This window comes from Phocoena sinus, chromosome 11 (genome assembly GCF_008692025.1).
Source record: "Phocoena sinus isolate mPhoSin1 chromosome 11, mPhoSin1.pri, whole genome shotgun sequence".
Lineage (NCBI taxonomy): Eukaryota > Metazoa > Chordata > Mammalia > Artiodactyla > Phocoenidae > Phocoena > Phocoena sinus.
Window position 1 is genome coordinate 60,627,345 of NC_045773.1, and position 9,693 is coordinate 60,637,037.

Genomic DNA, 9,693 nt, shown 5'->3' on the forward strand with positions numbered 1-9,693 from the left:
CCTAATTTATCACCCTCCCCGCACCTTCCCCTTTGGTAACCATAAGTTTGTTTTCTAAGTCTGTTTTTGTTTTGTAAATAAGTTCATTTGTATCACTTGTTAAGATTCCACATTTAAGTGATATGTGATATTTGTCTTTCTCTGTCTGACTTACTTCTACAAAGTTTCTGTGTCTCCATTTCCTTTTTTGCTAAAAGGAGACAATAATGCTAATTCTAAATTTCTGTTTTCTACCCATAGTATTTAGTGGCCAAGCCACATTAGAGTGTTTTCCCATCTGTAAAATGGAAGTAGATGATACATATGCCAGATGGTAAAATTTTAATACATGTAAAATATTTTATAGAGGGTAATGCAAGGTACATGCACTGATGTTGTCTCATCAGGGCAAGTCAGCTTAATCCTCTTCCCCCAGGATTCCTCTGCTTGCTCCCGTGGAGCAGTTGACTAGAGGATGCATGGCTGAGTTTCATCCTCAGGTCAATGGAATTAATAATACAGATGTTAGGATGAGCTGAAGTAAAATAACCAACACTGAAGTGGTCTAGATGGAGCTCAATTCTGCAGTAAAAATAATCCAGGATGTTTAAAGCAGTTTTTCTAACACAAACCATGTACATACATGTTTGGAATCAAACTTTTATTTTTCCTGAAGTTTGCTTGCTCCTAACTTACCCTCTCCTTCCCCAAGTTAAGGCAGAAAACAAGTTTTTTTTTTTTTAAGTATTTATTTGCAAAAACTAGAACCTCAAATTAGAACACATGTGCAGAACTTCCAAACCAGAGTCCAACATAACTTTGCTTAACATTAAAAACAGTGGAACTTGGGCTTCCCTGGTGGCGCAGTGGTTGAGAGTCTGCCTGCCGATGCAGGAGACACGGGTTCGTGCCCCGGTCCGGGAAGATCCCACATGCCGCGGAGCAGCTGGGCCCGTGAGCCATGGCCGCTGAGCCTGTGCATCCGGAGCCTATACTCCGCAATGGGAGAGGCAAAAACAGTGGAACTCAGTCATATGTTATTTGGAACAGGGGAGGAAGAATGACGATTTTAAAAGTCAGGCACTGTTAATGACACTTCAGGGGAAGAGATTAGCATTAGAGTGAACGTAAGACTGTGATTTTAAGTTGGTGAGAAGTAGATGGGACTTCTTAATTTTTTTTTTTTTTTTTTTTGTGGTTCGCGGGCCTCTCACTGCCCGGCCTCTCCCGTTGCGGAGCACAGGCTCCTGACGTGCAGGCTCAGCGGCCATGGCTCACGGGCCCAGCAGCTCTACGGCATGTGGGATCTTCCTGGACCGGGGCACGAACCAGTGTCCCCTGCATCGGCAGGCGGACTCTCAACCACTGCGCCACCAGGGAAGCCCTGGGACTTCTTAATTTTAATACCTACAAATGATCCCAAAACAATGGGGTCTCTCCAAAATAAAGTTAGAAGTTGATAAAAGCAGCACATGGAGAAAAAGAAAACTATTTTATGTTTGTATTTCACTGAATTTAGACACATCAATAAGTTGGTTACACATGCAGCATCTCATTTTATCCTCAAAGACATTATCCTCGTGTCCATTTCACAGACATTAAATCTGAGGCATGGAGAGAGGCATGGCAGGGAATGGGATGGTGGTTGAGAACAGCAATTAGGAGTCACAAAGTTGAAGCATTTTGATACTCGTAATTCTCAGTATGGTGTAATTTTCACAGAAGCCTGAGTGATGTTTATGGGCAGGACTCCTTGAAGAAATCATTTATTTTCAGAGGAATATATTGTTAAAACCAAAATTCAACTGAGTCCATTTTAAAGATCTTATTGGCTTTGTTCAAAGCTTCATGAATCTGTCAGCCTCCAGTCCAGCAGATGGAAAAGAGCTCGGCGGAGCTCTGTACAAAATAAAAGGCTTTTATAGGCCGAAGGGAGGGGGAACAAGAAACTTACACTGGACAAAAGGGCAGAGAGGTTTTGGCAACATCACTTCCCTTTAGGGGATGGCAGGGTCTGTCAGGAGGATTATGTCACTGGAGCTGATCAAGTGATGTCTGATTGGTTGGTTTAAGATTCCATTTCTGGGAGAGCCAAAATTGTAGTGAAGTCTCAGTTTGTTAGCAGGGGGCTTAGCATACAACTCTATTTTGGGCCTGTTGTCTTATTTTTAACAGTATCGTTCCACCCTCCAGCCTTGTAGGGTAGAAACGAGGGCTGGAAGATCTTGGAACATCTCAGACCTTCAATCAGTGGTTGTAGCTGTAACTGCAATTGTTATTATTATTTTTTTAATTTCAATAAATTTTACTGAAAAGTATGTGAACTATAACACATTAACTATTATAATATACATACTCATTTAGGATAAACTCGAAAGAAATACATGCTTAAAGTACATGACATGTGAGACAGTGTTACATGTACTATCAAATTTTCACATAAATGTTAATGCTATGTTATTTTTATTATTAATGTAGTAGAGCCCTCGAGAAACTCATTCTAAATAACAAAGAGGTTCACTGCCCAGGACATTTTGAAAACTGTGGACATCCAGTATTGCCATGCCCACTCATGGTTGTTATCTTGGTAGGTAAAAAAAAAAAAAAATTCAGGAAAAGTGAGTTTGTCCAGCACATTTGAAAGAGAAGGTGAAATAAGATAAATCTCTTGGAAAAGCTAAGATCGAGCTCAGAACAGTCCTACCAAACAATTAAGGAAGCAGAGGAGGATGCATGTAGATTTAAATATGGAAAAAGGCATAGAAAGTATTGATATTTTCTTGGTCCAAACAAAGCAACTGAGGCCATCTTGGTTTTGCCAAAATAACTGGATGAATAATGATCCATCCATTGTTTTGGACTAGACAGAACCAAATAACTGGGTTGTCAGGCTTCTTTCTCCCATGTTGACCAAAGTACTGGCAATGAGCAGACACAACCTCAATCACAGGGAGGGCTACCAAGGGAGATCGCTTTACAGATACTTTTATTGATTCTAGCTAACGATAATGGTGGTAACTTGAATCTGTAGAGCTCCTTACAAAGTATCTTCACTTGCGTAATCTCATTTAGTTGAGACTGATCTCAATTTGTGTTTTTCAGTAATTCATTGTTACGTAGCCTTGAGGGAAAAATGGTCACTGGGAAAAGTCATTAATCTTGGAAATGTAAACAATCCCTGAGGCTTCTTCAGGGCTCTGAGGGAAAAAAAATCTTTAATAGAACATTTTCCTCTCATGTTTATCCTTCTGCCATTTTTTTTTTTTTTTTTTTTTTTTGTGGTACTCGGGTCTCTCACCGCTGTGGCCTCTCCCGTTGCGGAGCACAGGCTCCAGACGTGCAGGCTCAGCGGCCATGGCTCACAGGCCCAGCCGCTCCGCGGCATGTGGGATCTTCGCGGACCGGGGCACGAACCCGTGTCCCCTGCATCGGCAGGCGGACTCTCAACCACTGCACCACCAGGGAAGCCCCCTCCTGCCATTTTAATTTCTTTTTTTAAAACTTTTTAAATGACTTTTGCATATTATTTATTTATTATTTTTTGGCTGTGTGGCATGTGGGATCTTAGTTCTCCGACAAGAGATCAAACCCGTGCCCCTTGCAGTAGAAGCGGGGAGTCGTAAGCATTGGATCGCCAGGGAATTCCCTGACATTTTAATTTTTTAAAATCTTACAAAGTGAATAGAATCCACACAGATTAATTCAAGAAAACTGGAAACTTTTTATATCTTTCCGCATAACTAGAGAATCTGACTGCCCGGGTTGGAACCCAGTCTTTATCCTTTTCTAGATGTGGGAGTTTGAGCAAGTTACTTAGCTGCCTTGAGCCTCAGTGTTCTTATCTTAAAATGGTATGAATTAAAATGAATTCATGGCAGGGAATTCCCTGGAGGTCCAGTGATTAGGACACGGCACTTTCACTGCCGAGGGCCCAGATTCATTCCTTGGTTGGGGAAATAAGATCCTGCAAGCCTTGAGGCACAGGCAAAAACAGAAAAAAAAAAAAAATTCACGGTGTATCCCAGTGGTTCTCAAACTTTGGCAGCATCAGAATCAGCTGGAGGGTGAGTCAGTCAGTAGAGGGGAGAACAGAGAATTTGCATTTCTAACATGTCCTCAGGTGAGACTGATGCACTTTGAGAACTAATTATGTAACTATAGCGCCTATCAGAGGACCTGGCACACTGCGAGCATCTGATAGATGTTAGCTGTCATCCTGTTTTCCTCCTTCTCATCATCGTCATCACTATCATCAAATAGATAATGAAATGAATCAATAGCAAGGCTGTCCCCAAACTCTCATGGTTAAGATAATACAATTATTATTTTATTATTAGGCCTCCGGAATGGAGTCATCTTCCAGCATTCCTGAGTGATTACCATGGAACAGACTAGACCAGGTATCCTGGCAGGCCTCTGCTGTGGGCAGCTCGCTTGGCTTATCCGTACAGCCATAGAAATAAACCAAGACCAACCAAATGAGAAAAGCAAAGGCTATTTATTCTGATCCCGTGAAAGCAAAGGAGTCAGCCATCACCACCTGCATTTTGGCAGAGACTCAAAGGCAGACAGAGGAGTGGGCAAGCTTCAGGGTGGAAAAAAAGAAAGGTTTCAGGTGTGCCCTGATTGAGGCTGGGGCATGGGGAAGCTGTAGGGGGACTCGCTAGAAGCAGGGCATCCTGTGATTGTTTAGGGTGCGTATTTGTTTTTCTCTGGTTGGTCCGGGGTTGTAAGCTGTCAGTTCTTAAACAAGTCCTGGCCATTTGGGGCTGATTGTTACAGAAGTTATTGTTTAGCTTCCTGCATTGTCCCTAGTGATAGCAGTCTGGCTTTTCCTGCAAGTCTGACTTAAAGCAGCCTGGCTTCCTGGGCTGTTGATTGTAGATAAGGGCGTGGCTTCCTGGGCAGACTGCTTCAGGTTGTGGGTCAAGATCAGTTTTATCTATGGACTGGTTATTATCCCTTTTATCTTCAGTAGAAGATGCAGAGACACTACAGGGAGAGGAAGTCTTGACTGCGCTAACTAGTGATCCAACCCATGTGGGGCTTGTAATCTTTATCACAACTCACAGAATAGCTCACTTCTGAATCAGTTACTGGAGAGCCTAATTGGCATTACTCTATCCAAGGAAATGACCCATTCCTTGCCCACTAGGCTGAACCTACCAAAACCAGGGAACAGATTCTATCATTTACTAAATTATAAGCTGATGCCACACAACAAGCTTCTCATTGGCCATGCAGCCATTCTTTCATGGGCAACAACCCAACTCCATTGTAATTTACATTTAACTTATGATTGTCTTGCTCTGTACAGCTCCTTGAAGCCACCACACCAGGGTCTAGAAGTAATAATGCCATTGTAACTCAAAATTATTGTGTTTTCCTTGTGTGCCAGGCTAATGGGTACAAAAGTGCTTTACATATGGCATTTCACTTTATCTCCATAGCAATGACATAAGGTGGTCAATGGTTCCATCACTCATTTCCGATGAGTGTGAGGGTGGGTTTCTCCACACTAACAATTCTAGGAACGACAGCTGGGTGTCCTACAATTTAACTCAATTCTGACGCGTCTACCATGTTATATCCACAGATTAAGGGCTCAGTCCTATAAGACTGCTTTTCCATACCCACTTCTATCACCCAGGTTGTTACCTGTGTTTCTGACAGACTGACTATAAATCAGAGGTTTCCTGACCCCCTCTCTTGGGGGCAACTATTTTGCTAGAGCAACTCCCAGAACTCAGAGAAACATTTTACTTACTAGATTACTGGTTTATTATAACAGGTTGTAACTCAGGGACAGGCAGATGGAAGAGATGCAGAGGGAAAGGTGTAGGGAAAGGGTGCAGATATTCCATGCCATCTCCAGGCATCACTCTCTTCCCAAATCTTCATGTGTTCACCAACCAGAAGCTCTCCATATCCTGTCCTTTTGGGGTTTTATGGAGGCTTCATTGCATACGCATGAGTGATTAAATCATTGGCCGTTGGTGATTGATTCAACCTTCTGCCCTTCTCTCCCCCCTGGAGGTCAGGGGATGGGCTGAAAGTTCCAGCCTTCTAATCACATGGTTGGTTCTTCTGGAAACCAGCCCCCATCCTTAGGTGCCTCCCCAAAGTCACCTCATTTATATAACAAAAGACATTTATATCACCCTCATCACAAGGGTTTAGGAGCTCTGTGCAAGAAACAGGGATGAAGACCAAAGATGTATTTCTTATTATTAATCACAATGTCACAGGTGGGTAGTATCTTTGTCATGCTAATGAGTTTCTGATTTAGCCAGGCTGAGATTATTTAAATTCTTAAAGTTCACAGGTGATGGCAATGCTGCTAGGGGGAAGTGGTGGGGGGAATGACAACTTTGAGACCCAGAGCAAATGGACAAGTACATAATCAGAAATTGTGATTAGGGCTTCCCTGGTGGCGCAGTGGTTGAGAATCTGCCTGCGAACGCAGGGGACGCGGGTTCGAGCCCTTGTCTGGGAAGATCCCACATGCCGCGGAGCAATTTGGCCCGTGAGCCACAACTGCTGAGCCTGCGTGTCTGGAGCCTGTGCTCGGCAACGGGAGAGGCTGCGATAGTGAGAGGTCCGCGCACCGCGATGAAGAGTGGCCCCCGCCCGCAGCAACTAGAGAAAGCCCTCACACAGAAACGAAGACTCAACACAGCCAAAATAAAAATAAATAAAAAAAAAAAAAAAAAAAGAAATTGTGATTAATGCTGCTAACAACAGAGAAGATCCAAATTTGACTGGGCAGTCAGAGAAAGACCTCTCTGAATAAGCGACTTTCTGTCTACTGCCTCTTTCTGCAGCCTTTTGAGATATGATGACTCTTTGCTGAAACTGAGCTCTCAGAATATAGTGATGATTCTGTGGCACTTTTAAAAAATAATTCTGAAAGGCTAACTCACAGCAGGGAATCATGACACCAGGAATTTAAAACTGGAGGCTACATCTGAATGTTCTCAGGACTCACAGACCCAAGTAGTTTCTCTTCTCCAGAGTTGTCTTTACATCCATCGTCTTAAATCTCTCTGTAGTGTTTGGCCCTGGGGACTAACCATCTGGAAGCTCTCCACCATTGGATTTCATGCACTTGGCTGGTTGTCTTTTATTTATTTTACTTTTTTCTCTCTCTTCTTTATGCCCTATTCCCTAACAGTGGATGCCCACTAAGATATGCTCTAAGTTCTCGGTTCCGGCGTACACGAACTAAACTCATTTTCCATTTGTATGATTTTAAATAAAGTCTTTCAGATCTCCATTCCCAGATCTACATTTTACATCCCATCTGCCCCACACTCCAAGCACAGGGTGTCTTCATCACCTACACCTACCATGTGGAATCTGGAAGAGGGGAAGAGGCTGGAGACCCAGGAAGCAAATCACATGATTGATAGAGGAAGATCCCTGATGAAATGAGAAGGGTTGGGATTTAAAACGTGAGTGGAGAGATTATCATTGGACAAGAGGAAGTTCAACTTTTTACTCAGATGAGGATGGAAGAAGAGAAGGCCAGGGAGAATTGAGGATACGTTTGTAAGTGTGGGGAGGGGGTTGAAGCTGTGAGATCTCATATTTTTCAGTGAATTATGACTCAAAGTCTTCTAACACTGAAGGTGAAGATGGCAGGGAATAAAGCTTGAAAAAAGAAGGAGAATTAGATCTTAATGGCAAAGTCTACAAGAATTGCTGAGCACAAATAGTTATCTAGTAAATACCTACTGATTTATTCATACCATGACTATACTTTTATGATGACGTTTTGAATTAGAATTAATGTTTAGCTTATCACCTAAAGTTGCTCTGGGAAATAGCATTTGATTTAATGTCAGTAAATTTTTTTTTAAAAAGATTCCCCTTTGGGGGGACCTTGAAGATGGCAGAAGAGTAAGACGCGGAGATCGCCTTCCTCCCCACGGATACACCAGAAATACATCCACACGTGGAACAACTCCTACAGAACTCCTACTGAAGGCTGGCAGAAGACCTCAGACCTCCCAAAAGGCAAGAAACTCCCCACGTAACTGGGTAGGGCAAAAGAAAAAACAGAGACAAAAGAATAAGGACGGCACCTGCACCAGTGGGAGGGAGCTGTGAAGGAGGAAAAGTTTCCACACACTAGGAAGCCCCTCCGCGGGCGGAGACTGCGGGAGGCAGAGGGGGGGAGTTTCGGGACCGCGGAGTAGTGCACAGCGACGGGTGCGGAGGGCAAAGCGGGGAGATTCCTGCACAGACGATCGGTGCCGACCAGCACTCACCAACCCGAGAGGCTTGTCTGCTCACCCGCCGGGGCGGGCGGGGCTGCGAGCTGAGGCTCGGGTTTTGGTTTTGGACGGAGCTCAGGGAGAGGACTGGGGTTGGCGGCTTGAACATAGCCTGAAGGGGTTAGTGCACCACGACTAGCCGGGAGGGAGTTCGGGGAAAAGCCTGCACCGGCCGAAGAGGCAAGAGACTTTTTCTTCCCTCTTTGTTTCCCGGTGCGCGAGGAGAGGGGTTTAAGAGCGCTGCTTAAAGGAACTCCAGAGACGGGCGCGAGCCGCGGCTAAAAGTGCGAACCCCAGAGACGGGCGCGAGCCGCGGCTGAGGGCGCGAGCCCCCGAGACGGGCGCGAGCCGCGGCTGAAAGCGCAAACCCCAGAGACGGGCGCGAGCCGCGGCTAAAACCGCGGACCCAAGAGCCGGGCGGGAGACGCTAAGGCTCCTGCTGCCGCCACCAAGGGGCCTGTGTGCGAGCACAGGTCACTCTCCACACCCCTCTTCCGCGGAGCCTGTGCAGCCCGCCACTGCCAGGTTCCCGGGATCCAGGGACAACTTCCCCGGGACAACGCACGGCGGGCCTCAGGCTGGTGCAACGTCACGCCGGCCTCTGCCGCAACGTCACGCTGCCTCTGCCGCCGCAGGCCCGCCCCGCACGCAGTGCCCCTCCTTCCCCCATCCCCCAACCCCCGGCCTGAGTGAGCTGGAGGCCCCGAATCAGTGGCTCCTTTAACCCCGTCCTGTCTGAGCGAAAAAACAGACGCCCTCCAGCGACCTACACGCAGAGGCAGGGCCAAATCCAAAGCTGAGCTCCTGTGAGCTGTGAGAACAAAGAAGAGAAAGGGAAATCTCTCCCAGCAGCCACAGAAGCAGCGGATTAAAGCTCCACAATCAACTTGATATACCCTGCATCTGTGGAATACCTGAATAGACAAGGAATGATCCCAAATTGAAGAGGTGGAATTTAGGAGCAAGATCTATGATTTTTTTCCCTTTTCCTCTTTTTGTGAATGTGTACGTGTATGCTTCTGTGTGAGATCTTGTCTGTATACTCTTGCTTCCACCATTTGTCCTAGGGCTCTATCCGTCCATGACTTTTTTTTAAAAAATTCTTTTTCTTAATAATTAAGTTTAATTGTAATAACTTTATTATACTTTACCTTCGTTCTTTCTTTCTTTCCTTCCTTCCTTCCCTCCTTTAGACAACGAATCACCCCAAATTGAGGAGGTGGTCTCAGGGAGCAGGATTTATGATGTTTCCCCCTTTACCTCTTTTTGTGAAGGTGTATGTGTATGCTTCTGTGTAAGATTTTCTCTGTATAGCTTTGCTTCCAACATTTGTCCTAAGGTTCTATCCGTCCCTTTTTTTTTTTTTTTCTAAATATTTTTTAATTCAATAACTATATTATACTTTATTTTATTTTTACTGTATCATCTTTCTTTC